The sequence below is a fragment of the Bactrocera tryoni genome, chromosome 3 (assembly GCF_016617805.1).
Source record: "Bactrocera tryoni isolate S06 chromosome 3, CSIRO_BtryS06_freeze2, whole genome shotgun sequence".
NCBI lineage: Eukaryota > Metazoa > Arthropoda > Insecta > Diptera > Tephritidae > Bactrocera > Bactrocera tryoni.
Genome location: NC_052501.1, coordinates 526,812 through 546,825, shown reverse-complemented (window position 1 = coordinate 546,825; position 20,014 = coordinate 526,812). Strand labels below are relative to the sequence as shown.

Sequence of the window (20,014 nt, the reverse complement as noted above, 5' to 3'; positions counted from 1 at the left end):
GGTGTATTTTACGGAACAAATTTCCACCAAAATAGTTTAGACGGTAGCACACAACCTCATTTTACACCTCATTAAACACACCACCGTGAGCTCTGAAATTTTCCTTAATTTCTCTTGCTTTCTCGACCGATTTCGGTGGCATCCAGTTGTGCAACATGAAAGTGTACAAAATGCTAAAATTGTGGCATTAATTCAAGGGCAATTGTTTATGATTAGAAATTCTTGGCTAGTCCGTTAAGTCAATATGCAGCAGAGCAGACCTACAACTAATCTTAATCAATTTTAGCACCGAGTGCTGTGTGTTTATATGTTAGTGTTGTATTTACATAAGTTCGCTCGTTTTAGTTGTGGCACAAACAGAATGAGCAGTAAAATCTAAACTGTAATTACCATAATTCTTTTGGCTAATATAAACAGTGGTGGCCGCAGACCCATTTACTCTGCGGTGGAATTTAAATATGCCCATGTTATTGTTGTTTACCGCGAAGAAAATGTTTACGCGGAATTGTGTTTTATCTGAAATACGCGGTAAAGCAAAAACTATTCATGCGCTATAGCGGGTCATGGGTTTCTTGCCAATATATCCACTAATAATCGGTTTGGAATAACAAATTAGGAGCTAATTGCTGTTTGCTTTGTACAACACCTTAATGGATGCTGTAATTGGAATTTCTTTGAACAATTGTAAATATGTCTGGCACACAAAAACACGGCAATTAAAAGAATATACCGCGAGAATCGTCTTATTGATGGACGGCGCTTATGGAAATTTTTTTTAAATTTCGTGGGCGATCCTAACAGGGATTTCACTTAAACAGCTTAGAACATCGGTCCATTGTGGTACCTAAAAACTCTTATGTACTGTATCATAAGATATGTATATAGAAATCCACACATTTCCTTGATCCTCTCACAAGTTTGTTGAGACTGGTAATATCAGATGCGGCACTGTCTTCCGGTTCGTCCAAGGAAATATTATTGAGATGATTCAGCCTCAGTCTTTTAAAGACTGAATAATGGAAGAGAAAGTGCATGAATGTTTCCACCTCACCCTCCTCCGTACAACTTTGACAAGGAGGCCTACCATTGCGGCAAGATGAACTTTTCTCAGGGAAAGTAGGTCGGTAGACCTATTGCGTTCTACTCGAGATCAGAAGTGTCTGCTAAGTGCAAGCAAGATTCATTGGTCCAGAGCTATAACGCAATACGCCAATGGGGATCTAACTCTGCCTCATTCCGAGCTCATCGCTTTTACCTTTGCGGGCACCCGGTCTGATGATGAAGTAGCTTGATGCTATTTTTAGTGAGGACAGACACTCCTGGACTAGCTTTGAATGCACAATTCGGCCGATCTGCTGTCGGAGTGTATGCTCACCTCCCTAAAAGAAGCTGTACTTCATAGGTATACGTCTACCTGCTAGCCACTTCTGCCTGAAAATACTACAGTGGTCCGGTAGCCGAAAGCTAAGATTGACTGAGACCTGCGTACAGAAAACGTGAAAAAGCTTACTGCTCCTCATCTCCACCGATTTTTCCCCATACACATATCCCTCGCCGGAATGTGAGCAGTGAAGAAGCCCTTGTCCTTACAGTTCAGTGATCCAATTTTGCAGAGATGCAATTAAAGAAGGATACAATTTCGACATGTTCTTATTTGGAACCCTTTATACTCGTATACTTAGAATTTTATATTGATTATTAGACATTTTTAGTAATACCTTCAAAATAGGCGGGTGCATGCCCATAATTGCTCTTGTGGAAATGTTCCTTAGTTCTTTCAGCGTATTTATTGTGTAGCAATCATTTAAATATGACGTGCGATGGGTGCGTTTCGAAATTAGCAAAAATACTCTCTGGGTGACTAGTTCTATATTTTGTCTCTTTTGTGATATCTCTTTCGTATAAAAATCAAGCCCAAGGTGGCCTCATTTACCAATAGCTGAGAGCCCACCATTATTTCAATGTGAAAATGAAAAGTTCTTATCCACACAAAGCATACTCCTGGTGGCCTGTTGCAGTGCCATACTGCCACACTGCCGCACTGCCAAGTGGCACGGCCGCTTTGTTACTTAAGCCATTTGTATTGATGGCTTAAACGCATTTGCTCGAAGGTTAAAAAGCTGCGGTGGCACATTGTGACACTTAAAGCCAACATTGTTGTTGTGGCGGCTAGTGTCTTGCAACATTACTTGGTGGCTATAAAGGCCACCATGCTGTCGCATGTTGTCGCTTGTTGCAAGTTAGTTATGTCTATGCAACGTAATAAGTGTTGACTTTTATGTGCTGCCACACTGTGGAATGCTGTGAATAAATATGTTGCAACTTGTGTTGCTAATGAAAATAATATTTTTCAACAATACAATGGAGCGCGCGGGTGCCGGCAAGTGCTGTGCCGAAGGTGTTGGCGGTAAGTAACGAGCATAATGCAACTAGAAGTAGCTACACCCATAAAGCTGCCGACACAAGGGCAGCGCGGCGAATGAGTAGGAAGTGCAATGCGGAAGGAATAAAAATATAAATAAAAGTTATAGCAGGGTAAAATGTGGTCCTTGCAGTTGTTGTAGTTGTTGTGGATGTGCCAACTGCCATGAAGTTGCTAAGAAATATCTCTTACAATACGTTTTGTGGCATGCAACATGCAGAAATGTAATAACAAGATGCACATAGATTTATGGCGCAATGACGGTAGCTTCAACTGAATTGTTTCTTCTTCTTCTCACGCTTCTTCTTCTCATGCTTCTTCTGCTCAATGCTGATAAATCAGGAATAAGTTCTCGCAGTTTTATTGGAAAAATTCCTTTGGTAGCAAAAGTTTATGTATTTACAGCTCTAATGGCGACAGAAAGGTACAATTCTATTTCAGGGTCCAGAATCTGGGTAAAAGACGCTCTCCGTTGGACTGTACCAATTACTAGCTATGCTTTGGGATTGAAGTTGGATAGTGATTTAGTGAATGTTTAGGATTTGTAAACTACTTCTTTTACTTGCAAAGGCAGAGTAAAGGAAAATATTCTTCCTAACATAACGATTTGTACGACAAATTCATTTTATATACCTAAGATCTCTTACAAAATGTTCTGGGCGACACAAATTTTCGACGTTGCAGCATTGTAGCTAATTCATTCCTATTTATTGCATTATTTAGGAAACCTTAATGCCCGAGCAGAAGATTTGCTTATTATTAGGAAACATATGTATCTAACGCCCCGAAAGAAAAAAATTCATAATAGAGTCAGGCGGAAAAGAAATGGCGGAACTGAAAATATGTGCTTAAAATTCACATTATTTACCAAACCCTTTTTATCATTTAATAGTCCGATTCTGCTTACCATTTTACTTACCGAAAAGAGCAGATGTAAATTAAAAGCGCTTGAGATTCAGGTAGATTACCCGGTTCTTTACTAAAATTTTGTATCATTTAAATTTAAATCCGTGGGTGTGATTTTAAGGGTTCAGAGTTGCAGAGATCGTACCAGCTGCTATCATGGTCAACACAATAGGTATGGTTTCCCTAGTGGGTATATTAAAAATTTATGGTTTATTTAAACTTTAAGTATTTTGCATTATGTAGATGACATTTCATTGTTTCGCTGTCAGTAGGAGAGGGCAATGAAAACATGAATAAATGAGCGCATATTTTCTACACACTCGTACAATATATAACTGCATATGAATATATAAGTACATTTATGAGTAATGATAAATTCCTGCCTTGGTTGTCTGCAAAATGTCGACAACATACTTTATACAATTTATTCGATTGTATTTTCTGTTTTTGCTAGCTTTTCCCTTTATCTTGATTTGTTGCTCAGGTGGCTTAGATAAAATGATATGCAAATGACACGGCCGATTTTTGAGTACTGACTGAGTGGGGACTTTTCAAGTTCGAGGCACTTGTGTGGATAACTCAAAGTTATGTTTGGCAATGCCTAGGGCCTTTTATTTTTAAATTTCTATAGCTCACAGGCATTTTATGGCAACGCTTTGACATTAGACTCGTATTCCTCAGAATTGAACACTGTACAAAAGTGCCCATTGCGAAGAAGTTCTAACTCTCATTGGCGAAGTAGTACGAACTTCTAAACCTGATTTCCCATGAAATTCGCGTTTTCTTGTATTTATCTCGTAAATGATAAACTTGTAGGAAATTTTAAAAAATCTATGAAAATTCCGTACAGCCTTACTTAAGAAGCAGAATATCTCGAGAAGTTTTAATGATAGCTATTTTGCGTTCGGGACCTTTCTTGTAGAAAATAAAATTTAAATGAACCTAAAACATAAATTTCCTACTAGGAGGTATTGTCTGTTTGATTCGGTCGAAAAAAATCAAAAAATTGAAAAACTGCCGGTGTTTTAAAAAATTTTTGAATTTCGGCTGAAATTTTGGTCATTTATGGCCTGCCTAAAATCAATTTTTGCTTAGAACTTGTAGGTCATTGTATGTAGAGGTAGTATATACAGAACATCCAGAAAAATTCTGATAGCAATCGCTCAAGTAAATTTGAAAAATGTAGTTTTGAGAAAAAGGATAGAAAGGAAACTCAAAAACTATAACTCAAAGATAATTTGAGATATCGATTTGAAATGTTATTTTTAAAAGTATACCATATCAAATGAAAAAATTAGAAAAAAGCAGTCGATTCTTTTTTTATTTTACACCAGGTGTTCACCTTAATGCAGAATCTCAAACGAAGCTTTAATTTTAAACTAATATCATTCCATATATCAATTTCTTAATTTTTTCTTTTCTATGAGTGTTACCCATTGTAACCCTTTCATTGTTTTATATTTCAGATACGATTTGCACTTTTCCAATCGTCCCAAAGTACGAGCGAGTGACAGAAACATCGCTGCCAAGGCGAAGGCGAACGCACAGCTAAGACTATGATTCTAAAAATAGTCCCAGAAGCAAACGACAACCATGAGTACAACAAACAAACAAACAACAACACTAAAAGCAAAATGACAATAACAAAACAGAAGACGCCGGCAACAACAACGGGAGAGATAATGATGGAGAGAGCACTTGAAAAGTGTTGAAGAGAATTGCAACCACAACAATAACAAGAACACATGAAAAAGCAAGTCAATAATGCATAATGGGAATTGGATGATTGAATTTGAGTGCGCGGCTAAGAAATATGCGGCAAATGCGACAATTCGCGAAAAACAGCTGCTTTGCGGAGTGAAGGCGCCCAGAGAGTGCTGGCTAAATATAGGCCAGGCGCACGTTGCGACAGTCGTTAATGCGCGATTCGGTTGGTTGTGACATCAAAAGCAACAACAACAACAACAATGCGAAAAAACTACAACCAACCAAGTGCCAACAAGAATTACTAAAATAAACGCTCGAAGACGCTTTGAGTTAATTATGTGACGTCATAGTGACGAGCGAGTGCAACGTCACAAGCGTCAAGGCGTCAAAGCAAAGTCAAAAGCCATAGGAAATCATAAACACATAAGCAAGGCATGAGAATGAGACGGCGAAGCTTACTACTTCGCCCGCAGTGGCCGCTACCCCTGTTGCACATAATGCTGCATGTCTGCACATATGTGTGTGTCAGCACCCGCGGAGGGGGTGGTACCAAGGTGGTGCAGTCAAAAATCTTGTGAGAGCAAAAACTGACAACAGTGAAATAAGAAATCGACAGCTGCGCGGCCAGATAATCTCAGTAAACCGACCCGAAGTGCAAATTTCAATAAGCACTTATTCATATACAGTGATATACATGTGTGTGTGTGTGTGTGTTTGCTGTTTGCGTGCTTTTGCGGGAAATTGAGAAAATTGTCAACGAAAATTGTCAAAATGCTTTTCAACTGGCTCAGTCTAATTTCGCTGCTGAGATCACTTGGAACGAACGAACGAGCGAACGCGACCAGCGCGAATGAGCTGCGACAACAATAACAAACAAAAACAAAAACTAATACATAAAATAAATAATAATAACCAAAGTGAGGTAGCGGAGATAGCAACGCGGCACGGGTCTTCAATCGAAAAGAGTTTTTCCTTCACACAACCGTTATTTGTGGTGAAAATTGATAAAAAAAATGTTGAGGATATGCTTTGGTGGATTTCACAAAAGTAATCAATGGTCTTTGACTGGTTGAGAAAAAAAGTCAATTGACAAATTGTTATATAAATCAGCCGAAAAGTTAAGAAAAACTCACTGCAAGCTATTTTAAGGAAGTGGCTCGGTGCAAAGTGGAAAATGTGAAGAATTTATTATTTTCTGACTAAAACTTACTGAAAAGTGAAAATTGCAAAGTAAAAACTTTGAAAAATATTTAGATGTGAAAAAAATTTTTTCCTCGGCGAGTAACGCTACTCTTATAAATAATGGTTTATTAAAATTAAGATTGAAAAAAGCTAATGTGTATAAGAAATCTGAAATATTAAGTGAAATAATGCTCGGGAATAAGAAGATCTTGTTTGCATAAATTTTTTTCCTGTAATTTATTCCTTCAATGTCAGGGACAGACCTGTTAGATGAGTTCAGGCACTATTAATTACTTTGCTTTTGGATTTCTTCAGCTTTAGTAAAGAAGTGTAGGTAACTGGGAATTGCTGGCTTTCTTAGAGGGCAAATATATACAAAATTGGTATTTTAAAGCTGTAAATTAGTTGCTTTATTTTTGAAATTCACCCATCGAAGTCTCCGGACCTAAATTAGCAGCTTTTATACTGAATATCACCAGGTTTACAGATTCTGTAGAAAATATTGTTACTCCGTAAATTTTTGGTAGGCTTTTGCGGGAGTGATCGCCAAAGATATCATCCCGCAAGATTGCAGTCGGCTCTTTTGCACTTCATGAGCGCTACTCCCTCTGCATAGCCGCGCAAAACGACCAACCGCACAGCCTTTAGCAATGGGCTCCCACGATTCCGCGCGCACCGCGAACGCGTCAATGAGCTGCTGAAGTGCTAAAGACATTTTTTATGCCTTTCACTAGCGTAAAAGGTGAAAATTGCTGAAATTTTTGTTTTGCGAAAAATAAGAATTTTTCAAAGTCAACGAGAGAAGAGCAAAAAGTGCTTTTCAGAAAAAAAAAGAAAAAATAGAAATTAAAATAAATAAGTGTGAAAAATGTGAATGCAAAATTAAGATGGACTAAAAATTTGCCAAGTATTAAAAAGCGCGTTGAGCGGCGAGCAGTATTTCGTTTTCGACGCAACTTTGAGTTTGTGTTTTGTGTATGTTTTGCAAATAAATCAACTTGAAGTGTATAATAAGTGTTGGCAGGCAGACAACAACAACAACAAAAGCAAAAGCCGTTGTACCAAGACGACAGCGTCCTTTGCGGCGGAACGTGTGTGCAAGCGTGTGTGTGGGGCAGCGGCAGCCGGCAGCGGCGCTAGCAGTGGATCCAGACGCCAGGCACTTAAGCAGCGAGACGAATGTGCAGAAGATGGCAATAAATCAATGGAAGTAGGAAGCGCAAAAGCGAAAAGTGGTTAGTGTTGTGGAAATAGTTTCGGAAAGCAAAAATACGACATTGGTTTTCGAAATACCGTTACATAAAAAGTTAGAAAACGACGAGCGAAATATAAATTATTTGATTAACTCGCTCCGTGCGCTTCGTCTTCTTCCTTAACTCCCTCCTCTGCAGGCCGCCCAGCGCTTTGTTGGCGTACGTGTGTTTGTCGCCTAAATGTGTCGCTCAGCTGTCTGCTCCACAAGAACAACAAGAACAACAACAACAAATACATACGAAATCATCTGCCACTGCGACATTGACGTCAGCTCCGCGAAAGTCGTGCAGTTTTAAAAAAGCATTTCACTGGATTAAATGGTGAGTGAGCGCTTTGTTTGTGCACGGGGGGGACGCAAGGGGAAAGCAGCAATGCTTAAGAAAATGTGTGGACGATTTGTTGGTAAAGCAGCGGACTCTGGGGAATTATACAGCACTGTGTGGTGAAACATTGGAAACTAATAAATTATATATTTCTCCGCTTTATATATGTGTGTATGTGTGTTTGAGTGTTTGTGTGCAGTTTGCTGGTTATTGTCACTTACAGCTGTCGCCGCTGACAGAAATGGCTATTTAATACATAAAACGAAGATAGGGACGCCTGGTCCCTTCATGCACATGTGTGTGTGTGTGTGTGTTTATTGAAAAGTAATTCATGCTTCTGGGTTCATTTAACTTTCACAACTAAATTTATGTTTGTATTGCACGCCCAGCATCTTCTTTATGCTTTATTTACTGTGGGCTTTCCTACAACAGAAATTCGAAATTAAATTTGTTTTGCTGTGCTCAAAAGGGGTGAGAGGGGTTCCTTGGGTAATTTAGTAGCAAACTTTTATATAAGTAATCGAGGCTGTTGTCTAAAAAATAGAAACATTTCAAGTTTCGGACGGGTTTGCATTATTGATGAGTTCATGTGGAAAGTATTGAGGTTATTTATCTGATTTATTATTCCAGAGAAAAGGTAACCCCAATTAAATAAGTGTTTTTCTTTTTTTGTTCTATTTTTCAAGTCTTCAAACTTACACTGTACAATCTGAAATGAATTGGTTGAATCCCGTCGGCCACCGCTTCAGTCGAAGTGCGTTTTCTTTAAAGAATCACAGGTTTTTTTAGTGCGTTTCTGTGACGGTTTTCCCTTTCTGCGTAAATATACTTTGCAACCTGTTAGGATTTATGCATTCAACCATTCCTTTGCAAAATTGCAAATATTCTCCGTTACTATTTCTTTTTTTATATATACTAACAGCTGTGATTTCACGCCTCTACATCGCCCCAACCATTAACTAGCGTCGGCAATGAGAGCTGATCAAATCATCACTGGAAAGAGGCATATAAAAATGTCGTAAACTTTTCTCGTAAAAGAGTTGTAAAATGTTAAATTTATTTCTAAATAATGCAGATACTCGTACATAACGGTGCTCCATTTTGTCAATTTCATTTTATATTCCTTTTTGATATTTCAAACTAGTTGATATCTATTATCGTACTATCATTAAATATTTAATCCAAAAAGCAGTCTTGTCGGCCACATAAATATGATCAATCAAATATCTCTTCATTTTGAAAGATGCTTGATTCCCTCGGAATTGGCTCTCCTCCTCCGCCGTGTTATAAATTATCTAATGTCTGTTTCCAATGAAATCAAATGCTGTAAGACGTAAAATTTTCTGCCGATATTTAAGAGCCACCTTAATGTGTTTCCAATTCTATATGCTTCAAATTGCCTTCATACACAAATTTGTCGCTAAAAATTTATTAGACACACATTCACACAGCAAAGTATACTAAAGTGCCTATAAATACGTGCTCATGCATTTTGCACCTCTTCATGCAATGGCTTTATGCATGCCAGTCGCATGCACACACTCACTATCGTTGAGGCATTTCCATACCGCAAATTAGCCACCTGGGCGTATGAGTAATATTTGTGTGACAAATACTTTGATTCTCGCGGATTGACGCTTGATGACGCATTCGAATGCATATTGCTGAAATAACCAAACAATGGGTATAATAATCGCGACATTAAGTCACTATTTCACGCAAACCTGTGGAAGTCTTTGGCGTTTAGTCTATTACATAATACATTGGGCTTATCGATTGAATATCGATTATTATCGACTATTTCGGGTGTTGAGGTGAATTTAGTAAAATCTAAGAAACTTTTTTTAGTAAGAATCAACCTGTCTACCTCTTTTCCATGGTAAAATGTAATAACTTTTGGTTTTTTGTTTACACTCCTATCTCCTCACATGCATAGAGGCACGTGATGTGCGAGTTCACATCCACGAGAATACGAAATAAATACCACTCACGGCAACTTTCAGAGCACTCGGAGAATGTTTGCTGTTTTGAGTAGATAAGTTAACATTTCTAATTCGTGGGAAAGCGTTGTGGTAGAACTATGTTTGCCTTCCGATATAACTGCGGTGGCCTCTGCTGTGCTGTGTGGGCAACTGGAATTAAAAGTTGGCAGGGGTGGCTTCAACTTGCGCAAAAATTGCGGTTAGTGGTCGAGACAAAACTGATAAATATTTTTGTTTTTATGAAACGTAACGGTACATATTTTTCAACAGACGTTGTAGGTGAATGCTCATTTATAAAATCAACTACTTGTTAATGAAGCTCAAGTTTCCTACATTTTTCGCCCGATTTCTCAACTAATTCTGTGGATCGTGGAACTGCTGCATCTAAATCTGAATATAGAAGTTTCAAGGCTCCCCAAACTATCGCTAAAGCCTTTTCCAAATACCTATAATATGAAATTAAAAAACCAAGTGGATTTGCGTTTTACGACGCAACATTCGAAACTAGTTTTTAGATTTAATCTCATTTGATGTGGACGTAGTAAGAACATGTTGGGATTTCTTTGGATTACTTCAGTTTGAAGTGTTCAGATGGTGAGGTGACTTAACTACTACAGTACTTATTTCTCCATTAGGCCGGCTTCAGATCAGTTCTAATTCCTTCCCAGAAATCGAAAGGCGCCTTTTCAGAATAAATTCGAACCAAGGGATAATTCTGTAGTTGTGAACGATGTGCTTCAGAACGAAATTTGGCATTTTTACAAATGTACGGAATTCAATATCATTGTCACGGCAACAAATCACTAGTTCTAACTCAAGGGCAATGTGGGCAACAAGAGCATTGTAAAATGAATTCGAAAAGTGCATTGTGTTTTCGAACATTTTTCTCATTTGATGCATGTTCTTGTTACAGTTGTTGGTTTCACAAAAACAAAAATAAATTAACGCAGAACTTAACAAAGACGATGTAAATATGCACATATAATACACGATGCTTACAAGTCTCACAATACTATATACATTCAACCAAAAATATAGGCCTGTTTTAGTCAAAAATTCTGAAAAGCTAAAATAATACTGAAATATCCGAATAACATATTGGGTAGTCGCAAAAGTCTTTTCGTATTTTGTCAATAAACATCGTTGCAGTCGTATATCTCCAGTGCCACCAATCACATTGTGTCACACCATATAAGTAGTGTAGTAGTGGAGTTTACGGAGACGATGGTGTATCAGTTCGTGTAATACAACAATGGTTCGCTAGCTTTCATTCTAGAAATTTCGATGCGAAAGATGCACCTCGCTCTGGTCGACCTATCGTTGGAAAAGTCGATGAAATTATGGAAAATATTGACCAGGACCGCCACATAAGCAGCCATGACTTCGCTAAGGAACTTAACGTTCACCATTAAACGGGTTTGAACCATTTAAAACAGGCGACCAAAATAATCTCGTTGTTTGGTTACCACATGAATTGTTTGTGAAAATTTTAATGGACCGAATTATCATCTCCAATTCTTTGCTGAAACGAAATGAGATCGAATAATTTCTGAAGTGAATGGTAACAGCAGACGAAAATTAGATCAAATACGACCATAATGTGCGAAACAGATCATGGTCCAAGCGTGCTGAAGCTCAACAAATGTTCTCAAAGCCTGGATTAACGTCTCGAAAGGTTATGCTGAGTAAATGGTGGGGTTGGAAAGGAATCCTCCACTATGAGCTGCCCCAGCCTGGTCGAAAGATTGATTCTACATTTTACTGTCAACAACTGATGAGATTGAAAGAAGCAATCGAAAAAAACGGCCAGAACTGATCAACAGAAATGGCTTCGTCTTCCATCGAGAATTATCAACGTGGCAGCAATCAAAATTATTTGTAATAATACAACAACACGAGAAACTAAAAGAATATGCGAAAATTTATGTTTTTTCCATTTGCTTTTACTTTTTTGACCTCAGATGTCGATCTTTGTTTTCCAGGCTCGCAGATAATAAAACTTTTAAATGAAATTTTTGTAGTATCGAGAAATCAATTATGAAACATAACTGCAAATACAGAACAGAAATTCATGTATTTATGTATACTCATATAAGCGCTTGGCCCGGCGACAACATCAATTATTAAGCACATACAATGTGTTCGCCGCCAGTGTACGAGACATAAAAGTGCGCAATGCCAGCGTGGACATGAGGAGAAAGCAAATTACACTGCATTATTAATGATGTGATGTGCGTCAATGCAGAAGAAGGCTGGCTGTCTTCAATATTTGTACAATCAATAGCAACTGAGCTACAAGCAGACAATGAAAACCTCATTGTTGACATTGTTATTATTGTGTTTGTTGTTGTTAAACATTTTGCTGCTCATTTCCTCACGCCATCGGATTTTGTGATTGTTTTTCGGTAGCTGAGTGCGTGTGAAGTCGTCGCTGGCACTTGTGGTGTCCAATCGACCAATCGAAGCTCGCAGCAGGTACAGGATAAATACTTGTTATATAAGTAAATACGTGTAAAGGAGAACATGTGAGTATTATGGTGGTGTGTCTTTTTGTCACAGCTTCGATATTCCAGCGATAATATCTCGTCAATATGTGTTTAATAGCGACGGGGTCTTGCAATTTCAAAGCGCACCGAAATATTTAACAGCAATTCTCTTTGTTTAAAGTCTTGTTGTTTGCTGCGTACACGAATATTTCAGTAATTTATGATTGTAGCACTCCCTAGTACCATAGCGCGAAGAAGAGTCGAAAGCATTCATCGAATTTCCTGGCTGCCCATTCACCGCCAAGAAACGGCGAGACGAAGCTCTTGCCAAATCACTTGCCCTCTTGCCAAAAATGCGACCGACCCGCACGGCAGTGCGGAAAGTCCCAAGAAGAGCCAATACAATTTAACAATCGACATGCAGCACTCACTTAAACATATTTGTGCGAGTACAGAAGGCGAAGAGAAATATGCAAAACCAAAGCGGACGCCAAAAGTCTGAAATTATGGCGGCCTTTCAAGTGCATTGCCAAGGTCCACAAGCGCTTACACATGTAAGTGAGCACATAAGAGCCTTACAAATTAGGCGCACGCGAGTGCGGGTACTTGCGGTTGAATGAATGACTGGGAGGCGCGCCATGGCTCATGCCAAAGAAATTCAGCTTTGTTTCCCGTTTTATTGCCATTGGTGCTAAGCAGTTCTAAGGCAATTCGTTAATAAATGTTCGCGTTGAGTGTTGGTTTGTGCGCTTCGCGGCCCATGGCTGCATTCAAGCATGTTGTAAGATATTTTTGTTATGTGCAAAATGTCGGTGCGACGCCGAATTTGGCGTTCTTGGCGCGCTTCATGGCGTGCGTCTAGTTTCTTTGTCTTGCTTTCTGTTATTGTTTGCGAATGCGAGCGAGTGAGCTTCCTCCAAGGAGAGTTGGAACAATATTATTCATGACTAAGCATATCAATAATGATTTCCACATTTTATGATTATCTAATAGTTACATTTGATAGCTTAAGCATGCAATTGACTTGAAGAGTGTTACGAGAATAGTATTTAGTTATTATACTGAGGACGTAAGTACCAGCGGCATATAAACCACGGTTCCACAACTCTTTGATAAAAAGTTCGTGCTAAAAGGGGTGACAATTTCATTTCCAAAATCCGAAAAAGCTCCGAACTGCCGTGCGCCTTTAAACTCCTCGAAAGGAGCGAAAAGTCGCCAATTTCATCAAATCATCAAATCCGATGGATGGCATGTGATGGCTGTGTATGTGTGGGGATTGTGATATCGTAAAAAATGCTTTTCGTTCGCTTGCGCGCCATTAAAATTCGCAGAACGTATTTGTATTAAAATGTCGTGGCCGTGATTCGCAAACACTCGTTCACTGCTTAAGTGAAACTGCATGAAAAAATACTCGCAGACTGAAGCTGATGGCAAAGAGCGACTTTTTCATGTGATACTTTATCGATGCTGTCACTGTAGGAGTAATTGGGGATGACGCTTGACAAACACGATGATAAGTGCAGTCTCATAACGGAACTGCAGCGTCACACAGCCACCCACTTCCCCTCATACGCTTCGTTGCCTGCTTCTGCCCTGGTTGCAGCTGCCGGCGTGTCGGTAGCTTTATCTCTCTCTGTGTGTGTGTCTGTGAATGGCTGTAATTTTTATTCTGCCCTCACTTTTTTGTATCTCAATCCCCTGGCGTCGACTTTGCACCAGTTACTTTTATCTGCAATGTCTTTATTGTATTTGTTGGCTGCTGATTCTGAAAGGTCTGAGCTTGACTTGTCAATTTGCATTTCATGTTTGTTTTTGTTTCTGTTGTACTGAATTCTGCCTGACTGGCAGCGCAGGCGAGAGAGACCGGAGCCTTAAACTGAATCAGTAGAGTGGCGGACAAAGTTCGAGGGAAGAAAATGCGAGTTTTAAGTGCGAGTACCTAATTCTTCTAATTCACTGTTTTGCCGCTTTTCAACATACGCATAAGCCGTTATAATCGCAACGTTAAATGCGTGCGTCCTCCCCTCTGACGATTATTTTCCGTGCGGTTTAATAAAAAGGAAGATCAGAGGATCAGAGTCTCTTCAAGGCTTAAAGAAACCACAAAGCTATTCAAATCGCCAAGAATGCCTGGCACATTTGTTGCTGTAAAAATATGACAGCATTAAACTTTGCACTTAGTTGTCCTTAAGTGTGGGTCTCTGTATTTGTGCTTGTAAACAAATTCTTTGTTCTTGCCTTTTGAAACCTTTTCCGTTTCCAAGTGGTAGTAAGTCACTCCTTCAACGAATACTGGTTAAGACTTTTGAGGTTTTTAATTTTGTTAATGTCTCGAAGTTTATTCACAGCGAAAACTTTTCCGTTCATCATCCGACCTGAATGTGGAACTAATTTGGCGTGAAATTATTCGCATTACGCACTTTGCCGCATTGAAATAATGAGAGTTGACTAAGAACTTTAACGGGTGTAATTGAAGTAAATTAATTACAGTTGATGCATTATTTTTGAAAAAGGTCATTCTTTCTTTAAATAGACAAAATGAAATAACCATTTCATAGGTTACCCAACGAAAAGTAAAAAATGCTAAAGAACTCTTCTTCGTGTTTTAGACGAGTTTCTTAACAGGTGTTAAAAAATATTCTGACAAGTTCGTCAAAAAATTGACGACGATAGAATCTATTTCGATATCATCAAGCCATTGGCTGAATGTAATTTTTCCAATCTACTGGATACGGCCAAAGAGAAATAAGATTAGCGCTTAAAGCCGAGCCGAGCGTATTTTACCATTTATGCAACACGGAAATTGGGCTTTGAGCATCCAATCTGCGGATACTCTAAGTTTTCTTGACTCTCTTCCACAAAGAATTGATGAATTAGTGCTTCGATGCAGTATAACTCCGAATTAATCAAATATTACAGAATTTAAAATTTTTCTCTCACAACATGTGCTTCTTTCACTTATAATTTATCTTAGCTACACTATTTTTGTCTTCATATTTCTTCTATTAAAAATTTGATGAGTAATCACCAAAGGCATGTATTGCCAATTTTGTGCAAACTCTCGACTTCCTAGACACATAATTCTCTCAGCGAGAGCTGAGGCGGAGCAGAAGAAAATTGTGGCGGAGTTCAAAAGGCATTCATGTTACACATACGAAATTGCAAGGGGATATTGAGACTGAACGTTGCTTGTACTTGCAACATTGTCGATAAAAGATAAGGCAACTAGAATTAAACAGTTATGCATGAGTCTCTGTAGAGTTCAAGTATTATTATAAGATATTCTTGGATCAGCGTTGAGATATTTCCTAGTGCTTATAACCAGCTGATTTTATTGTTGCATATTTATATTTGACTATTTCTATGTGATATATATGTTTCTTGTGCTACTCTTCTGCTTTGGTTTCGCTCGCCAGTGTTCTTGCCATATCTTTTGCCAAATAAATACCAGCCAAATGGCGAATATGTGAAAAGAGGCTCAGGTCTCAGAAAGCCATTTTCGGTTGTAAGTGCAGCAATAAAAGACGCTCAACCCTCAAACCTTGTTCCGACAGCCTAACCTCAAGGCAAGATAGGCACAATTTTGCATACGAGCTCGTATTGCAATCAACGGTCTGTGCGCTTATGAATATTGCAATGCAGTAACAGTCTGAAGAGGAAAAGGGTCATATGTTGCATGCAACACACATTCTTTGCCCGCTTCCTTAAGTGCGTGTGTGTATGTAGTTACACTTGTTTTTGGCAGAATCAAAGCGGATGCATGATTTGCATGAAATGCTCTTGGACTTGGCGAAGTGAAATGTGGCAGCGGTGCTCATGTGAGTGTACATATGTGTGCGTGTGGTGCGCCACTGAAATGAGTAAGCATCTTTGGCTTACGGCCAGTTGTGCGCGCATTCGTGTAAACAGCGAACATCATTGCCCAACCCCTGTCCTCCCCCCCGCCCATCGTTGGCTTTGCACCGCCAGCGATACCTTGATTGCGCCACAGCATGGCAGAGGCCAACGGCGATGAATAACTGAATTGTTTGTATTTGTAATTGATTTGTACACAAACAAGCGGGAAGAAACCACTTGTGGCGGGATGCCCCCGCTCCTCTAGCGCAAAAGCGCAAAAGCGCAACGCCACTAACGCTGAGACATTGCCACGGCCGTGTGCATTGCCACTGCCACGCCAGCGAGCGCGCCGTGAAGCGATGCGTGGCGAGCAGGCGATGAGACAGTCGCGCGGCCCAGGGCCTCTGTCGGCGAGCGCGTGCATTTTGCTGTGCGGCATCCTGCTGGCTTACAAATATTTCGAATTAAACGCACTTAACACATACCTAATGACGGAAATTTATGCAGGCATTTATTTGTTTGTTCATTTGTTCACGCGAATTAATCAGCGCAAATATTTATTTATCCATTTTCACTCGTTTATTCTTGTTTACCCATGAATGTAGGAGCCCGCGTGCGGTGTGTGTGTGTGTGTTAAATCATTTGCTTTACTCTATCGTCGCTGAGAGCGTCGGCGTTTAATTTATATTCATTTGCGGGAATTTTATATCGCCAAGCGAAAAAAAGCTTTTGATGCGCAAATCAATTTTAATTTATTTAATTAATTTATGGCATTGCCAGGCTCGATATTTCGTTAAATATGCAAAACGTACGGGTAACACATGTACACACCTACACACATATATGTATATGAGCAATGAAATGAGCTATAAAATATGTTTTCAATTACATTCGAGCGAATACCTTAGTGCATTGCTGGAGTGAAAAGGTTGAATGAGCTAAATTTGCAGATTAATTTGTCAGCATTTATAAATATAAATATAAAACTTTGTATTTAATGTTCTAATATTGGGGTCGTCGAAAAAGTCTTTTCGTATTTTGTTCATAGATGTCCTTCCAACACTGGAAGGTATGTGTCATATCATATAGTGTTGGAAAGGTGAGACTTTACGCTTCATTTAACCAAAAAAACTTAAATTCGAAGAAGTAGAAAAAAGTTACAGTTGTTCAAAAATGAGTGGAAATAATGCAGAAATTCGCAATATTTTGAATTTTTTGTATAAAAACGGAAGAATGCCACGCATGCCATCAATGAAATTTGTGAAGTTTACGGAGACGATGCTGTATTAGTACGTGTAGCACAACAATGGTTCGCTCGCTTCCGTTCTGGAAATTTTGAAATTTCGATTTACACTGATGGAATATTTTCTCTAGCGGAAAAATGGCAAAAAGTGGTAAAACTAATTAATTCTGTAAAATTCAGATAAACTCAAAATAATTTTTATTCTACAAAGCTTTTGACATCATCGAGTAACCTTAAAGTACATATATAGTATATCGCATATAAGCGATTCGATTCAGCCATGTCTGTCTATTTGCACCATATGTACGCAAAGCACTTCTTTAGTTGTTCAAATATCGATCTGAACTGCGGATATCGGACCATACAAAGTGACCGATATAAATCAAGATCTTTGTAAAGAAATATTTTTTTTACAAGAGATCTTCACGAATTTTGGCATCGAATATTTTCTGGGGCAATATAGCTGTCATACAAACTGATAAAATTAAGTTCTAGTAGGGAATGCGTTTTTGTTTGACAAAGTTTTTTGCCAAACTCGGCACGGAGTATAGACCAAGGTAACGGTAAAATCTTGTTCAGTTGAGATCTTCTTCTTTACTGCTTACTCAGTCCAAAGCAGCACCTGTTGGCAAGAGATATTCTGCGTTGGATTTCGAGGCTGACGTTGTTGTTGGTGTTAATGCTGTTTCCAAGATAGACGAAGATATCTACAACTTAACCCTAGTCGAGCAAGTCTAGTCGCGAGTACTGTTTGTTTGATGACAGGATATATTTCGTCTTGCTTTCGTTCACTGTCAGATCCATTTGCTTTGCTTTCTTCTCCAGTCTGGAGAAAGCAGAACTAACGTCGCGGTTGGCCAATATTATCAATATCATCGGCGTACGCCAGCAGCTCGAATTATTTTCTCCAGCAGCAGGCTGAAGAAGTCGCACGATAGGTAGTCGCCTTGTCTGAAACCTCGTTTGGTATCGAACGGTTCGGAGAGGTCGTTCCCGACCCTGGCGGAGCTTTTGGTATTGCTCAACGTCAGTTTACACAGCCGTATTAGTTTTGTGAGTGATTAGATGGAATCACTATAGCATAAAGCTGCCTGGCAAACCGGTCGATCAAAATCAAGATACATATCTTGCCCCTTCATGCTACAAGAAATGCACCTGTGAAGCGTATATTAATTGCGGCGCAAGTGAAGTTGCTGGTTTTTTGTTTTATTTACGAACACACATTTATTTTTACTGTAGTCGAAAAAATCTTTTTATATTTTGTTTTAGAATTTGATTAGAAATACGAAAAGACTTTTTCGACTACCAATATTTTGCTTACCATTCTATCCTGAATATGATTATTCAGTCTGACGATAGCAAATAACCAGAATTCCACCGAAATTTGGAACGAGTTGCAGCATTTACTTTTCTAGTTTTCGCTCTCTTCGTCGCTCTTGTTCCCTCTTCTTTGCAGATCGGTCGGCCATTGCACTTCACAAGTTACGCAAAGTTAAATCCATACAAATCTGAGCATTTTGTTCCCAATCCCACTGACGTCCACGTCCATTCATTCCATTCATTGCCACAGATGTCCTTTGTGCTATGCAAAACGACTTATTTAATTGACTTATCTGCTTCTCACCCCTCACACCTCACGCTACCAAATTCATTTCCGAATTTATTTACTCGCCTTTAAACGCCCAAACGACATTTTAATGGCAACGAATCGCCAATCTCCTGCAATGTCGCACTCATTCGACCACTAAATCATTCATTCCTGCATCCATTAATTCATTTATCTGCAACTGCGTGGGCACGGCCACCACCCCGCACCCCCCGCACCGCTCTCATCACTCTGCCCGCTCGCACATATTAAACTTGAAACATTTCGAATTTGAACAGCTGCTCAGAATTATTTTCCGACAGTTGCTGCCACAGCTGTCCACTTGCAGTGTTTGTTGTTTGCCACCAGTTCAGTTGTTGTTGTGTTAGGCGAGCGCCTTGCTGTTGTTGCTGGCTGGCGAAAATTTTATTTCAACCGGCACTTTGTAGTCAACACAAAGTTTTCTCCCACTTTGTCTTCTGACAAACTCCTCGTGTACTTTTTTTATTAATATATGTATGTATATATGTGTGTGTGTGTGCTGTTGTCTCGTCTGGTTGTGCGAAATTGCCGTCCGATTTGCCGCCCATTTGCAGCAAGTACAAGCTTAATTTGTGGTCACAGCTCGCTCATACATGCGTACCCTCGAGCGGGCGGGGAAAGTGCTGGCCGAGTAGTTTGGTCCAAAGTAAACTTGCTACTTGGAAAATTGTGTGAAGTTTTCACAAACTTTCCGCTGAAGTTTCGTTGCGATTGACATGAGCCACTCGTCATTTTCCAAGTTATTTTCAAAAAATGTTTTTTTGGTGAGATTTTATCCTCTTTGGGCAACGGTTTGTACGGTGTTTCAAGTTAACTTGTCCTCGAGTGTTTTTCTTGCTAAGAACTCTTTTTGACTTGCTACTTACTTGTCCAGTTCTTCGGGTGCGGTTTCTCTAATGACGTTTTAATTGTCTTCTAAGCTTCTCCTGATTGGTGGGAATACTTGCAGGAGGGCATTATAGCATTTCGATGAAACATTCAGGTCAAAGGTAAATTGATAACTGAAATGTGTAAATGGTGGAGCAAAAGCGAACTGATTCCACTA

The 20,014-nt window shown here is 39.2% G+C and overlaps 1 long non-coding RNA gene across 2 annotated transcripts in view; it reads left to right on the top strand.

The window, feature by feature from the left end:
* Positions 1-20,014, top strand: part of LOC120770333 — a 39,234-nt gene that overhangs the window by 12,624 nt on the left and 6,596 nt on the right. For both annotated transcript variants that reach the window (XR_005704928.1, XR_005704927.1), the window contains exon 2: positions 6,952-7,791. This is a non-coding gene — a long non-coding RNA (uncharacterized LOC120770333). The remainder of the gene's footprint in view (positions 1-6,951; positions 7,792-20,014) is intronic.